Raw genomic sequence first — 15,483 nt, forward strand, 5'->3', positions numbered from 1 at the left:
AAAATGATGTCACATCCTTGTCTAATTTGGGATCCAAGGAGGAAAGCTTTCACTATCTCACCCTGAAATAGAGTGCTTGCCGTGGGTATTTTTGTTTTCTTTAATCAGATTAATGAAATTCCCTATTATTTCCACTTCAATGAGAGTATTGAATAGATACTGACTTCTATTGAATGCCTTTTCTGTTTCTACAGAAAGAATGACATACTTTTTTCCCTTATTGCGTTGATTCGGGGACTTGCTTTAGTCTTTAAGTGGAAATGCCTGCCTGGAATGAGTATCTATAGGAGCACCCTCTGTTTTATTCCTGATGGTTAGTTTTCACCTTGTAAAAAAAATTGTCAGTCAGCATGGGTTTATCACTTTTATAACTCTCTTTAAAGAAACATTTGGATGTGTTAATTCTACAATACATTTTTCTCGCATTTCATTCTGCTTTTATATTTATTTCCTTTCTTTTACTTTCTTTGGGTTCCATTTGCTCTTCTTTTTCAAGTGTCTTTAAATGGATATGTAGATCAGTGAAAACCATTTGTTGTTTTTCAGCCTGTCTTCTTTTCTAAAATACTCATCAGTGTTATCAATTTTCCCCTAAGCATGGCTTTAGCTACTTCTCAAGGTGTTGATATGCCACATTTTAATTCTCATTGATCTCATCTACATATTTTTAAAGATTATTTGCCCCATGGGTTATTTAGAAATATATTATCTAATTTTTAAACATTTAGGTATTTTGTACTTACCTTTTTCCTATTGATTTCTAGTTTTGCACAGTAATCAAAGAACATACTTTTATGGAACATGATATTATAGAAGTAAAATCATCATTGCACTTTATTTGCATTTTCTTGAATATTAGTGCAAGTTTTCATTTTGGGGGAATGTTTGTCTTTTGTTCAGAAATTTTAAATTTGACACAGTCCGACCTTACTTATTTTCTTTATAATTTGTATCTCTTATTTCATGTTTCAGAAAATTATGCCTATCTTGACATCCTAAAGATAATCTAACATATTTTATTTTTAAAATTTCTGTGATAGTAAAAGAACATACTAACCAAATAAAATACGAAGGCAACATACATAAACCAGGACTAGTCTAAGCAGCAAATAAATACTATCACCCTTCCCAGGACCCCCCCCCCCCACACACACACACACTCCTTTTTTTCTTTACTCTCTTATCTTAGCTCATCTGTCACATTGAGTCAGGACTTCCTAAAAACAGTAGTTAACATTTATTATTGATTACGTGTTAGGAACTAACGAAATGCTTTACAGACACATTTTATTTAATTCCTACACTAACACTATGAAGCAGGTATTGTTGTCATCCCTGGTTTACAAATGATGAAATGTCATGCTAAAAGTAAGGGGTCCTGTAAGCCACAGAACCCACACTTGAATTCAGGCTGCCTATTCCAGAATCTGAAACTTAGCCACGTGGAGCGGTAAGACCATTGCTAGCACACAAAGAAGTGTAGTATTTACTCTCTCTGCCTTCGGGATTCTCTCATTGTGCTTTTCTTCTTTCATCTACCGTTCCCTGTTTCCATTCCTTTGTGTTTGATGTGGATTCTGACTTTTTGCTCAGGCTCTTTGAATTGACAGCTCTGTTTTAATGATCTGCTTAGCTGTGATTTAGTACAAACTTTTCCTTGCTGCATACTACCTTTGACTCCATTTCCACACTCTGGGGCTTCGCTCCATCCAGTGCTTGGGGCTGAGTCTATTGCTTGCCTAACAGAGGATATTAAATGAGAATGTGCTATGCTCTTCCTATAACTCTGAAAACGACTTGTGACATATCCAATACCTCCTCGAAATACCGTGTGTTCACTCGTTTCTCCATTCATTTAATCAATTCTCTCTCTCTCTCTCTCCCCCCCCTCCCTCCCTCCCTTCCTCCCTTCCTCCCTCTCTTTTGCTTGTATTCTTGAATTTGTCAGACATCTATCAGAGTTGAGCTGGCCCATTCTAAGCACTGGGCATACAGAGAGGAACAGGGTATGTGCCTAGCCATGTAGAGCTCATATTCCAACTGAAAAGACAGTTTTTAAACATCTTGATGGTAACCATTGAGGATGCATAGCATAATATTCTGGATGCATCATGGCTGTCTTCACAAAAGAGGCAACAAATAAGCTAAGCCTTCAAAGGTATGTTTTTTAGGTGGACGGGAGTGCTGGGAACTAGGGCTTAAATCAGAATGCTAGATCTCCATGTATCGCCTGAAAATTAAATGGAATTAAGGAGAGGGAAAGAGCTTGGACGATCTTCGAAAAAGGGTTTATGATCTTGGAAAAAGCACAGAAAATAAGATGATTATTATGTCACATTATTTTATTTGAGCCTTTATTTTCTTTACTGATTCCCTCTTTTTATTTCTTAGCGTGGTTTTGGTAACCACAATGCTGGTGAAGGTTTATCAGTAACTCCTGTTTCCAATACAGTGCATTGTAGAAGTCTGCTGCAGGCAAGTGAAACCCTAAGAATCACAAGTTCCCTGCAGACCTGAGGGCATTCAGGCCGAGGGTCCATTTATCTCGTCTTATCTGCTGTCAGTGTGTAGTAATTCAGTGAGCTATTTTACGTGTTTAAAGGTCAATTTCTAGGGACCTTTCTTGATAAGTTACCAAAGTATTAATAAGAGGAATTATTTTAGAAAACTCAATTACTTTAGCCAGGCTGAAAAAAATCAGCATATGTGTTGATTTTATATGCATATGTAATTTCTACTACATACCTCTTATGTAGAAAAATGGCATCCAACAATAAATGCAGACCCCTAAAATATTTTCCTTTGTATTTAGTTTGCCTGTAAAATGAGGCCTAGTCAAAACACTAAGAACATTTTTTTTGGTCATAAAACCATTACTTTATCTCTTTCCTGAATTAAAAAAGACTTTTAACTTTATATTATTGAAATTGCGCTGTCCCTACTGAAAAGGTCACACTTATGCATATTATTAACATCTAAGTTCATGTGAATTCAAGTCCAATTATTTCTTTTCAGCTCTCCAAAACGGCATAGCCCTTCTGAGGAACCCGAAGTTGTCCATTTTTTGCTCCATCTAATATTTTCTTAATTTCTTGGTTAACTCTTTAGTCCCAAATACAAAATCAAATGATTAATTTTGTTATTCAACTACTTCACAAATGCATTATTTTTTAAAAAGTAATCAAATTGAGAGAGAGAAAGAGAGAGAGAGAGAGAGAGAGAGAGAGAGAAGGAAAGAACAGATTGCTCTTTTCTTTACCAAATTAAAAATGACGAAAGTCTCTTTTAAAGAAAAGTACCTAACAATCTTCTTCCAGTCCAGAGTTGAAGGTCATTTGTTTGAGTGGTTATAAGAGGAAATACTCGTAGGTTTAATCTGTAGTAGAAATGATTAGATTAGATATTAAATAAGCTGAGCTACTATAAGAAAAGATAAAGAATTATCTATGTTCCACTAAATTTGGAAGCAAAAAGCAATTTAAGAATAATTCTGGTCTGGGTCTCCTAATTAAATTTTATTTTGCAAAAACAGAACCCTCCAAAAGAAAGCAGCTTTACGTGGGATAACATGGAATTACTGAAAAATCATAAACTCAGAGTGGAAGAAAAAATAACAAAACATAGAGCTCATTTCGAATAAATTTTCAGCCCAGCTTTGGAATGTCCCCTAACTATCTCTGATGCACACTTGTGCCACCCACTGAAAACATATTTTAATACACAGTTATTGACAAGCATTTTTAAGCATTCATCTCTAATTTCTGAATATTATTTACTCGTTATATAAATTTTCAAATGTACTCAGATACAATCAAATACGCACCAATTTTTAAAATAAATGGATGAGGTAAAGATCAAATAAAAATAATTTATAATAGATCTTGTTTTATTATGAACAATTCAAAACCTTTTAATTGCTCTGAACTATTATTACATGTAAAGTAAAATATCAAAACTTTTGTTTTCACAAAGATGTATAAAAATATTTTCATACATGGAAAATATGGAAATGCTTCACTATTGTCAAAAATTTTATGACAAAGCAATTCTGATACTTAGCTTTAATGGTTGTCATAACTGAAAAAAAAAATATGCCAACTTGATCTATAGATCCGAAAGAAAAAGCAACACGTTACTAACTGTGCTTATTAAATTATGGTACTAAATTTCATCCAGCAATTAAACAAAGGATTTTGTTGAAATTTACCCAGTAATTCCTGCCATCCCTGGTGTCCATGAGCTATTTTTGCATGGTAATTGGAAGATTTGGAGTTTCCTGTTTTTGAAAATGAATTTAAACTCTGCAGACATTGTATGGGAAAATCTAAGTTTAGAAAACTACGCTTATACATTTTTAAAGATGCCACATCCTTTGTGGTGAATCAAAGCACCAAATTTGGAAACATTTTTATCCATCCAGTTTAATAGTGCAGAAAATGAATATATGCATCTCTCTGTTGACCTCCCTTTGCTGTGAAAGTGTCACATATCTCTCAGGACACCTTCACCTCCTGACACCGACAGGACCAGGCTCAACTCTTCTATTCCATAATAATACAATACTTCTTTCTTAGTTAAAAATTGCATGTTGTCATTTCTGCTTCCTTCACCTCACTGGATTGCCTTCAGTGTCCCCTGAGCTGGGCATATTCCCATTTTGCAGACCACAAGCTGGACTCCATACAGGTCATCTGGTCTGGTGATGGGGTACTCATTAAATGGATCATGTTTTGGGGTACAGGTCTGCTTGATTAGCAAATTTCTTTTTCTATTGAATGACTATTTCCCCTCTCTTAAGTCCTATTCTTGGTCTTGGTCTGGTATACTGGAAATGGTAAAAACCATGTTTAGATTGAGTATTTCAGGGCTAGCTCAGTTTCCCACTCAGTTTAAGGGTCAGGTTGTCAGATTTAGCAATAGAAACATAGGGAACCCAACTAAATTTGAAATTTGAATAAATCATATATTTTAAAGTATAAACGTGTCCCAAATACTTGCCTATACTGGGTGTCCTGTATTCTCTCTGGAAACTCCGCGTAGGGGACCTCTCTGCAGGAATTGTCGCACGTGGGAAGCCAGCTGCTCCCTTGTCTGAATAGATAGAAATACGTCTAGGTGTACAGGGGAGTAATTGATTGTCAGTGGAGTACAGTGCACGTACATATAGAAATTGGCTAAGGGGACTTTTTTTTTTTCTTGCTCTGATGACTTGTAAATTATCCAATGTCCTGACATAGTAGGTCCTCAGAAGGCTGGTGGGATGACAACAAAGATGATGCAGAAAGTGGACTTGAGACCCTGAGGATCCAGACCTCATGGGTCACTCATGAGGAAGGTGCATTAAGCATTGTTAAGTGGGATGACTGAGGGCACAGAACAGGGTGGCTGAGCTGGACGCACAGCCTGTGTTTCTGCACTTCTGGTCAGAGAGAGGCTTCTTTGCTGACCACAGAATGTTCTCCAAGCTTCCTAAGGGGTGCATTTAGCCTGCCTACACACCCACAGGCCCCAAGGCAGCACCTGGCCTGGCACACAACTTGTTCCCAGACTTTGGAGCAGGCATTTGTTTCCAAAGCTGCTCCCAAAATGCACTTGTCCACTGACTGCCCAGAGACAAATTCACCATCAAAAGGCCTTCCCAGTCAGGAACGGAGACAGCATTTGCCACTCTGCCATCCTCTGAAATATGAGTTGGAAGAGGAAATAAAGGCTCCTTTAAACTGAAACCATCGCTGAACATATAGCTCTTTGTGTTGTGCGGCAGCTTTGGAGACTGACAGAAATGGGCTGTGGATGCAGGTGGAAAAGCTGTGACCCAGTGACCAAGTCCGTCTGTCATGGGCACGTTCTGCTCAGCCCTCAGGGGTCCTTCTGCAGGTCTCGAGGCTTCTTTCTGGGTAGCCTTCTACATCCCTGGACTCTGTCCTGCAAACCAGCCCTGTTGGTCTCCCCGGAACTCTTGGATCCATCTCCTCAACTCAGGGAATTTTCTAGGCTCCACCTGAGCTCCTCCCCACTGACCCCGGGCCTGGAGTCTCCTTCAAATCGTGAGCTGAGGCAACTGTAGAATTTTCCTTTCAAATTATCCATGAGTAATGCAGTTTCTAAATGAAGCAAACATTTTATCAGGTGTGTGTTTTTGTAGCCTTGGAGAAGAAGTGGTGTGAGCATTTTCAAGGGTTGGAAAGAGCGTGGAAGTGGGGCCTGGTGTAAATGTGCATTCTGCTCCCAGGGAGAGTGAAAGTGGGGGTGACAAGGGCCCTTCCAGTGACCGTGTCACCTACAAAGCAGCTTTTCCATGGATGGGCACGGAGCTGGCAGGCCCCCTTGGTTGCCCTCCCAGACTCCCTTACGAAGGAAATACTCCAATTATCTCACTGAAAATGGAGTAAAAGAACAAAAGGGGACGAAAATCCATTACTTTCAACCGTATCACCTCGTGGTTTTTGAAGTCAGTCGTACTGACGTGTGAGATGAGCCAGTGTTTCAGAGGAGAGCTGGCGGCTTCCTCAGACAGCAGTGGAGGGAGGAAGCCCAGGAAGGAGCTCTCCCTGCTTTGGTAGTGACGTCTGATGCTTTGCATTTGTTTGTGTTCCCCGCCATGGTGGTTCATTCTGTGGCCAACTTGCCTGGGCAAAGGGTGCTGTGGGGGCGGAGCCCCAGAGAGTAGTTTCCAGGCTCTCGGCCTCACATAGACAGGTGCCTGGCTCAGGTAGTAAATGGCCAACTGTGATTGCATGGCCATCAGCTGTGGCTAGTTGGCCGTCAGCTGTAACCAGTGAGCCATTGGCCACAATATAACTGCTGTGGCTATGAGGAGGAGAGAGAAGAGAGGAAAGAGAGAGAAAAAGAATGGGGGCTAGCAAGAAGATGGCGGCTGGGCTGGCAAGTGTGGATGGCGGTTTGCGGACAGTGTGGATCCAGCCTCCAGTGAGAGTATAGTGCCGCCAGAGAGAATATAGTGGTATGACTCCCCTACCTATGGCTCCGTGGGTGTTCCTTTTTGGCCTCACCATGTCCTGCGTTCTTGTATGGGGAGCGGAGACCCCGCCGGATGCCCCGCATGACACATGGCGCAGCGAGCAGGGTCCCCCACATGACAAATGGCGCAGCGAGCAGGGTATGGTGCCGGCCAAAGCTCTCCAAAGGACGGTGGAGCAGTTTGTGTGTATGAACACTCAGTCTCAGGAAGACCAGGAGGAGCAGCTGCCGGGGAGCTGGACCCCCGTGGAGGGGTGGGAGGACGTGGACGGTTCTCCCACCAGCACAGGAAAAGCCATGCAGCTGCTACAGAGATGGAGCCCCGTGGAGAGGTGGAAAGATGTGGACGGTTCCCCAACCAGCACAGGCCGGAGAAAGCAAAGGTCGTTGCAGCCCGGATGCAGGACTTATAGTCCCAGGAGGTAACGCTTGCTGAGTCCTCCTTGGGAGATGCGGGTGAGGTCAAGGTTGTCCCTCACCCCCAGGACAGTCCTGGCGAATGACTATGGACTATGGGGAATTGCCTTCCATCCCTAATTTAATGGACCGCTTGACTGTTTGTTTGGGAACTGTTGTTAGTGGAACTGGGGGATATTTGCTTTTGTCTCTTGACTGGCCACCATTGAGAATATGTAAGCACCTTGATTGTGAGTCGCTGTTGTTCCAGCAGGGTACCCTGAGAGGCACAGAGAGAGTGGCAGTGCCCTGAGAGCCCTGGCTGAGCCCAGGAAGTCTGGCTGTGCCCAGGAGTACTGGTGGTGCCCTGAGAAACCCTGGCTGTGTCCGGGAAGACAGGTGGTACCCTAAGAAGTCCAGGAAGTCTGGCTGTGCCCAGGAGTACTGGTGGTGCCCTGAGAAACCCTGGCTGTGTCCGGGAAGACAGGTGGTACCCTAAGAAGTCCAGGAAGTCTGGCCGTGCCCAGAAGCACTGGTGGTGCCCTGAGAAACCCTGGCTGTGCCCAGAGAGCCTGGCTGTGTCCAGGATATTGCATTCACCCCCAGGCTTCTCGCACAGGTCCCCTCGCGGAAGACGCTTGTCGCGTAGATTGTGAGGCGAGAGCCTGTAGGGGTGGAGTGTGGGGGCGGAGCCCCAGAGAGTAGTTTCCAGGCTCTCAGCCTCACATAGACAGGTGCCTGGCTCAGGTAGTAAATGGCCAACTGTGATTGCATGGCCATCAGCTGTGGCTAGTTGGGCGTCAGCTGTAACCAGTGAGCCATTGGCCACAATATAACTGCTGTGGCTACGAGGAGGAGAGAGAAGAGAGGAAAGAGAGAGAAAAAGAATGGGGGCTAGCAAGAAGATGGCGGCTGGGCTGGCAAGTGTGGATGGCGGTTTGCGGACAGTGTGGATCCAGCCTCCAGTGAGAGTATAGTGCCGCCAGAGAGAATATAGTGGTATGACTCCCCTACCTATGGCTCCGTGGGTGTTCCTTTTTGGCCTCACCATATCCTGCGTTCTTGTATGGGGAGCGGGAGCAGAGACCCCTGCAGGCCTCCCTGTATGACAGGTGCCCAGGTTGAACGTGATTTCTGGGTGTGTCTGTGAGGGCGCTTCTGGCTGGGCTTAGCACTTGCGTGGATGGACTGAGTTAAGCAGACTGAGTCTCTGTGTGGGTGGGCGTCCTCCAGGCCTCTGAGGGCCTGGACAGTGAGGGAGGAACGGGGGACTTGGCCCTTTTGCTTCACTGTTGAGCTGGGACATTCAGCTCATCTTCTCCTGTGCTCACACTGGGATTTACATCACTGGTGTCCCTAGTTCTCAGGTGTTCAAACTCAGACTGAATCATAGCATTGACTTTCCAGGTCTCCAGCTTGCACAGGGCAGATAGTGGGACTTCTGAGCCTCAATGACAGCGTGCGTCAGTTCCTCAATCAATGTCTGTCTGTCTGTCTGTCTGTCTGTCTCTCTCTCTCCTGTTTCTCTGGAGAACCCTGACTAATGGCCCCCTCCATTTTGTCCTTGAGCTTTAATCAATCAGATAATGAGGTGGAAACATGGCCCCTGCCATTGGGCCTTTGAAACCTTAATTTGTTACTAGTATCTTGAATTCAGGTAGATGGAGCACACCTGCGATGGCTCGCCCCAATCTGGATATCTGAGTTCTTTCATTGGGGGGTGGGGAGCTTCCTTTAATAGGGGTGTTATCTGGATTGGGAAGCTTGCGCAGTGGAAGCTAACAGCCTCAACATTGCAGAGACTTAACAGAACACAGTTCTGCTTCTGGGCAGGGGACCTTTTGCTCTGCCCGTTGTAGTCACTCGGAGATCAGCTGTGGATCTGCCTCTGGGACTATGTGGTAGGAAAAGGTAACTGTGTGAATCGTACACTAGCTATTAGCACTGCCACCCAGAAGTCACACATCTCTGACATTTGATTGGGCCAAGCAAGTATAATGGTGAAACTATTCATGCTCCAGTAGAAAAGAAAACCACATCGTAAACCAGGTGGTGTTCTTCGGGTCCGTGGCTGGGCTACCAGGCCGTGGTTAGAAACACAGCTGCCAATGTCTGGGGCTCTAACAGGTTTCAGGATCCCAGGCCAGGGACACAGGTCAGGGCGCATTCTAGGGAGGGAGGACCCAACGTGCGTCTCAGCTGGGGTAAGCTCAACTTCTGTGCTGTAACCAAATAGGTGAGAAAGGCAGGGAGCAGAGCCTCACTCGAGTATCAATAAATGGTATTGAGATTTCTGTGCTTGTCTCCTTTCTCACGTGACATTCCTTCAGATGTTAATTCCAATGGATGCAATTAGTTCATTGTAGTCCTGTAGACAGGATGTCTAGTTCATTATAGTCCCCTCCCATTTAGATTCAATTTCTGACCTCCAAGAACTTCAAACCAAGTAGATCCTAACACTTTTCAAATTATTCTACCATATTGTAAAAATAGACATTTTCTTTGACTACGCACTTTATTTCCAGCAGAAATTGTATATGAAAACAGTTATAGCTAAGCATCTATTAACGGTCCCATAATAAATTTGCCGTGGGTATTGTTCTAGAGACGCAGTGATGAATGGTGACTGAGAACTTTCTCTCTACTCTGTGTTCGATATGTGTCGTCACATTTGATTCTCACATCAAGCTTGTGTGCGAATTTTTCCTGAGAAAGTGGATCCTCACAGACCATTTCCTAACGGCTAACCATGTGCCAGGCCCTGTGCGTTGCGTGTTTTACATGCATTATCTCATTGAATTCTTCCGATAACCTTAGATCCCTAGATAACTGTTCCCAGGTGAAGAAACAGAGGCACAAATGTGTTAGGTAACTTGGCCAAAAGTCACACACTTAAAATATAGAGGAGTGGATTTGTAGATTAAGTTTGTTTGCAAACGCTATTCTTCCATTGTACCAAGATGCCTTGGTAATTGAGAAAAGATTCTAACCCAAGAAAAAATAAATAAATGAAAAAGAAATCTAGTTTATCCCATCACATGCTATCAGTTAAGATTTCAGTTAAGTTGGATTCCTACAACTATATCCATGACTTACCTGCTGACACTTGCTTTCCTGTCCAAACTGCTACTTGGCTAGTGTTTCCTCTATCAGCAAGAATTAATGCATAACAGAAAAACTTCCCAAGTGTGGTTTCAAGCACGAAGATGTTTATTGCTTTGTTAATAAGAAGTCTGGAGTGGGTGATTTCTGAGTTAATTCATCAACAACCTGGGTTGGTGTTTTGTAATTCTGCAGGATTTCTTAATGCTGCCACCCAGAAATGTTGTGTCACTTGCACTCACGTTTTATGGAGGAAGCAAGAGTGATGACAGGCCAGTAGCTTGAATAAAGACAACCAAACCACGTCATTAAATCAGAAGTGGTTCATAGCTCACACGTCAGAGGGCATGGGTGCAAAGCAAAGAGGAAAATATAATATAAAATAATACGTCTAGTTTACTAAACAGTCAAACCTAAGCATAAATACATATCTACTATGTACAAGTAATATAAAAACTTAACAACATTTTTCATATTAGTTTCCACTTATTCTTGTTAGATTATTAGTGAGGACTTTAGTCAGAAGCAAATAATTTTTATAATAAGTTTTCTAGCTCCTGGCTTTGTATGATGATTGTCTTCTTTTGACATCTCTCTGTTCATGTTTTGTCCCTTATCCTGATCTAAAGCCCATGCTAAGCAAAAACAATTCGGATGGAAGGTAATTTATCCCAGAATCGAAACACTAATTAAAGACGATTTTTGTCTCACCACCCTTACTCCAAAGTCAGTCATTTAAAGTGCAGTGTCTTAATTAACCTTGAAATCTACTGGTAGAGTTTTGCTGTTTCTGTTCATGTTTGGAGCTTCAGAAACCGAGGCAGTAGAATTTCTCCAATCGCTGCTGCCAGTGACATAATGCATACAAGTAAGCTAGCTTTCCATTTAAAATCCACACAGGGAGAGAAGTTTCTAGAGACCAACACCCCTTTCTGATGCTTCCTGGAAGAATATCTCCAACATTACCCAGTAGCCCCTCGTCCTACTTTGTTTTGCTTATTGCAAGACAAAATTCTCTTCCCCACCCCTGCTTCTAGCAACAGTGACAATAATGGAAAACTATCTGCTTGTGGTTGACTGGGATCTTACTATTTACTTTTTTATGCTTTATTGTGTCATAACCAAAGTATACACCAAAATGCAAAGCGATTACATGTAACATATGACGGTATTTTTGTGTCACTATTTGTTTTGAATCTTAATTTTTTCTTTTTGTGTGTGATTATTCTACTTGTTATATATCAAGCCCTGTTCTGTCTGTCATAGTTTTTATTATGGGTTGTTGCAAATGATCCTGATTTAAGCTTGTGCGTCAAGGATAATGCTTGTAAAGTGCAACAGGTCAGCTCTCTTTTAATTCCTTACTTGAATTAAATCAGGAATTACTCAGTTGCATTGCTATCTGTACTCTTTTGTAAAATTAAAATGCACATAGTTAAAAATATATTTTTTAAACACGCCTTATGCCCTCATGATGTAAAGACCACATCAATTAATTTAATTTTGAAGAATTCTATGTGTATAGTTTGTCAGTTGTTGCCTTGGTGATATTTCCTTGCTAAACTCCTAAGTCACTTGGTTCCCTATTATTCAATCACAATTGAGTGATTGACAGCAGGTCACCTTATCTCACGGCCCAGCTTCCCCCGATGCTCTGCAGTGCAGAGGTTCTGGACCTGATCAGGATAAAAACGGTGCAACGAGTGTGTAACTGTCGGAGAGAACTGTCATATTTGTCTTGATTATGAAAACAATCCGCTTATCGCTTAAGCCACTCACAAAAAAATGAAAACCTTTGGCTTCCTCCTGAGTGAGTTTCTCTCTAGTTAATATCAAGATGTTTCGCAAATTTTAAAAATTAAATCAATAAGAGTTTTCCTTCTGGGAAAAAAAAAGCCCCCTGATTTTGTGGCTGTCACAGTGTCTGGTAGTAAATGTGTCACAGCCCTGAAGCTCCAGCCTACAGTCCAACGACAGGTACTTCCTGTGAGCTGTGTGACATCTCCAGCAGGGGCACTACCACCCCCAGGGAACATGTGGCGAACTCTGGAGGCCTTTCTGGTTGTCCCCTGGGGCTGGGGGACAGGATGCTACTGGCCTCAGGTGGGCAAAGGCCAGGGCTGCATGCCCGGGAAAGGCTGCACAACAAGAATTAGCCAACCAAAATGTCACTATTGAGAAAACCTGCATTAAATGGAGCAAAATCTACCACCCTGAGGTCATTCGAAGGTGAAATCTCTGTGGCGAAAGTTAATTCTAAGAGTCAGACTGTCTTGTCTTTTCCGGAGACATCTAAAATTTCGATTGTCAAACTCCAGGTTCAAAGCTCCTCAGAGTGACCAACTCTGATAAATAGGAGATAATTTGGTGGAGGGGACCACGTAAGGGATATCGGTGGTGATTTCACGGGTGCACACACACAAAGTGCCTTTGGAAGAAGGAAAAAACTCTCTCATTAGTTACCTGACTGGGTTCTGCAACAGAAACTTCCTCTGGGCTTAAGCATGGGGGGAGGGGAGTTTTGCAAGTCTGAGGAATACAAATCTTCAAGGTGACTAAATGAAAACCATGCTATGAAGCTGTAAAGTCAGTCCCAAATCTGTGGCCTCCGGTCAAAATCCCGGCAGGAGAGCGCTTGGTGCCTCCATGCCTGTGCTCGTTAATATTTTCTGGAAGGAGCTGCCCAGGGCGAAGCAGCTCTGAGCAGGACGCCAGCACACATCAAAAGTGACAACAGGAGGCCAGTGTGATGGGGCCAGGACGCTCCCCGCTGGCACGCCCAGGCTGGCAGCAGGGACCAATGCAGAGGCTCCCTCGCACTGTCAGTCACTTCCGAGCATACAAAGCAGATTCTTTTGCCCTTGAAAAGCTACCACTAGAACATGCTTTATAGAGGAAACCCTCAAGACTCCACCAAAACACTATTAGAAATAATAAACGAATACAGTAAAGTTGCCGGCTACAAAGTCAGCGTACAAAAATCCATTGCATTCCTGTATATTAACAATGAAATCTCAGAAAAATAAATAAAATCAAAAACAAAAACAAAACACAATTCCTTTTGCAATTGCGACAAAAAGAATAAAATTAAACTTGAAAGAAAGAAAGAGGAAGGAAGGAAGGAAGGAAGGAAGGAAGGAAGGAAGGAAGGAAGGAAGGAAGGAAAGCTATACTTTTTCTGCATTCCTATGTGTGAGAGATGGAGGTTTTCCGTGGACCAGAGAACGACCCAGTGACAATACCTGTGCGTGTTTTCTCACGGGGTTACTTAGATGGCGTAGTTTAGCTCTATCCCCAGGTAACGCAGCATCACTCTTCATTTCTGTCCTAAAGAGAACGAACGTCATCGTGTGCCTGCGTGCATTGAAAGTGGTCTTAAACCAATGCCAGGTAAACATAGCGCTGTTTCTATTGTATTTTATTCATTTTTAAAAATGCGTAATGTCTAACCCAGTAGTTTCAATTGGGGGAAATTTCACCTCCTCTGTCCCCACCCCCAGGACATTTGATGCTACCTGGAGACAGTTGTGGTCACTGCAACTGGGAAGTCTTCCTGGCATCTGGTGGGAAGTGGCCAGGAGTGCTGGGAAACACGCTACGATGCTCAGGACAGGTCCCAACAATGAAGAATCATCTGACCCCAAGGTCAGTGGTGCCAAGACTAAGACACACTGGGCTCCTCCAAGGTCAAGAACGCCAGCGAGCTGGATGCTTGCCATTTATTGAACTATGAACATGTCAATAGTCCATCTACTTAATGAAACTCAGCAAGATTTTGGTTCAAACTTTCTGGACCTTCAAAGATAATTATGTTACGCATCTTGAATAGGAAATTAGTTGAGAACTATTTTCCCATTTATATTAACTCAGACCCATCCCTTCAAGAACACCCTCTGTCCAAAACCGAAAATCAGTTTAATGATAATTAAGTCATGAGTAATAAAGTCAGAGAATATCAACCTCAATGTGCAAACAATAATCACAGGCTCATAAATGAGTGAGTCATTGTGTGCAAAACCAGATATGATAGTTCTAATTAAATGTTGGCAATGCCATATTTAAATCCCTTTATATCCGAATTATTATGTTCAATTTAAGTCTCAAATGCTTCCAATAAACCTAGACTTTTATCATTTCAGGACAGTTAGTTTCAAACCTCAAAAGAGTAAATGCTAACTTAAAAAGATAAGTGAATATCACATGAGTTTGTTTTATTGTTTTCATTTTCATGATCTGCCTGTATTTTCCTATGGCAAGGTTGAGACTAGAAGAGCAGAAAGCTCGGGATGAAAATTATTTCAGAAAATATGTATTCTGAGTCATTTTGAGTTCACGCTTCATCCACTGTTTTCTTGGGCCAAATGGAGGGTCTTGATCCTATAAAATATAGACCTCAATGCCCATAGCTGTGTTTATTATGAGTTACATAAGTGTCCTATTGTTGCTGTCACTTAGGTGGTCAGCACTGGCCACATGACGCAGTGTTACCTGAACCATTACCAGCCTGCACTGAATCTTTGCTCTGCTACCTTTTGTTAACGTATAAACATGTCACACTGATTGTAGACAAGTTAATGGCCATTTAGAGGATTTGTCAACCCAAATGCCTTCAGAGACAAAGGAGGTAAGAAAAATGAGGTATAAGCTTCCATCTCAAGAAAGCAGAATGGAGTCAAACCAAAGGAAAGTACACAAAAGGAAATAATATATAATATATATATATATATATATATATATATATATATATATATATATATATATATATACATATATATATATATACACACACACACACACACACACACACACACACACGTATATGCAAAACCCAAATCAATTAAATATAAAAGAAAATAAATATATGTGAGAAAATGAACAAAGTACCCAAACTGGTCCTTTGAAAAGATTAGTATAAGTCTCTAGCAAAATTAATCAAGAAAAACAACAGAAAATATAAAATATGAACATCAGTAATTTAAAAAATGCTATTACTACAGATCTTAT

This window comes from Rhinolophus sinicus, chromosome 6 (assembly GCF_057876585.1).
Source record: "Rhinolophus sinicus isolate RSI-liver-muscle chromosome 6, RSI-T2T, whole genome shotgun sequence".
NCBI lineage: Eukaryota > Metazoa > Chordata > Mammalia > Chiroptera > Rhinolophidae > Rhinolophus > Rhinolophus sinicus.